A 1,736-nucleotide genomic window follows, 5' to 3' on the forward strand; every position below is an offset into this window, starting at 1 on the left:
TACGGTGCGCGTCCGCACTCATCATCTCTAGGGGAAGTAGCCCTATGCTTATGAACATACAATATGCATGAGGTCCCTCTAAATCCATCATAATGTCTCTTCTGACACAACCCTCTAGTCTCATCTCTTTGTTACTCTAGGTAACACATACTCGTGGATATTTATATTAATATCATTTTCACGCTCTTAGGGTTGTGTCCTATGTCGATCTAACGACATGATGCAATATGGCACTCATCATCATATAGCATGCTCAATATGGAAAACATCATCATATTAAGGTAAACGTCACGCAATCATCATACTCATCATATTGCCACAAAGTACATCAAACATATCAAGTACGACATTCATCAAAATATATATATACTGAGCACATCATCAAGTATCGTAACTCACACATCATCATAACTCACACATCATCATAACTCATACATCATCATAACTCATACATCATCATAACTCACATACCGCATCATACGACATAGTTCATACATCATCGTAACTCATACAATTTTTAGCTTATCCTATAGTAAGACCACTTACCTGGTTGGCCTTAAGCCGAAGTATTCCCTAATTTAATTAACGTAAGCTCCCGTTCCTCGTGAGCTGCTCCAAAGGTTGCTAGAGTTCGCTTCATATCGAACCGTTCGTCACCTTTCGTTAGCATTTCACATTTTAATTAATAATCCAACTAACAATGTGAAATACGCTCTAAAACGATATCAGTAAAAATCGAATTCCACGTTTTCATTGTTTCTGAATTTTGGTTGGGTAGTAAAACTTAAATTGAAAATATGTCAATATTATTTGATGGTGATTCAATCATTCAATCCAACTATGGTTTGTTATAATATTATATTCTCTTGTTACAAATAATAATAATTTCTCACCTCTTATATTTTCCTTCTCGCTGTTGTACCAATTTTGTTTCTCCTCTCTGTCTTCTTTTTCTTTCATATGAATGACTATGCAATTATAAAATAATATTCAATCCATTCTGTTTTCTCCTCTCTAGTATGACTATCAATTAACAGAAGCCATTTTCAATCTTTTTTTTTCTTTCTTCTCTTTCCTAAAAACTACTCTCATTAACAGAACCATTTTCTATTCTATTTTCTTCTATCTTTCTTCTCCTTCCTAAAAACTAAACGAAGCTATTTTCAATCTATTCTGTTTTCTCCTCTCTCCTAAAAACTAAACGGAAGCTATTTTCCATCTATTCTGTTTTCTCCTCTCTCCCAAGTGACTGTCCAATTCCAGAAGTCATTTTCAATCTATTTTAATTTTCCTCCGTCAAAATGCACATCCATCAATTATGATTTTCTTTTCTCTTCTAAAAATGATGATTCAAGTTAGATGCAATTCACAAACCCATTTACAATCAATTCTGATTTTCAGTGCGATATCAAAAAAATCTAAATAATTGAAAAGGGAATGTAACCTAACTTTTCTATCTCTCGCAAAAGATAAAAGAAAAGGAGATCTAATTTACCGATTACTTTTCCATCTCTTTCTATTCTTATTAAATCTGCTTGAAGGGAAGGCCATCTCCAATTCTTCTCTCCCAAGATCTGTGATACTCTTTTTCTTTCTCTAATTTTTTTTCTCAAAATCTGCCATTTTTTTGTTTTTGTTTTTTTTTTGTTTGTAGGAGGTGTCCCGGAGATATTTGAGGGAGGTGGAGAGAGAGAGTGATAATTCACTTTTTTTTTTTTTTTTTTTTTTTTTTTTTT

The sequence above is a fragment of the Cucurbita pepo genome, chromosome LG02 (assembly GCF_002806865.2).
Source record: "Cucurbita pepo subsp. pepo cultivar mu-cu-16 chromosome LG02, ASM280686v2, whole genome shotgun sequence".
Taxonomy (NCBI): domain Eukaryota; kingdom Viridiplantae; phylum Streptophyta; class Magnoliopsida; order Cucurbitales; family Cucurbitaceae; genus Cucurbita; species Cucurbita pepo.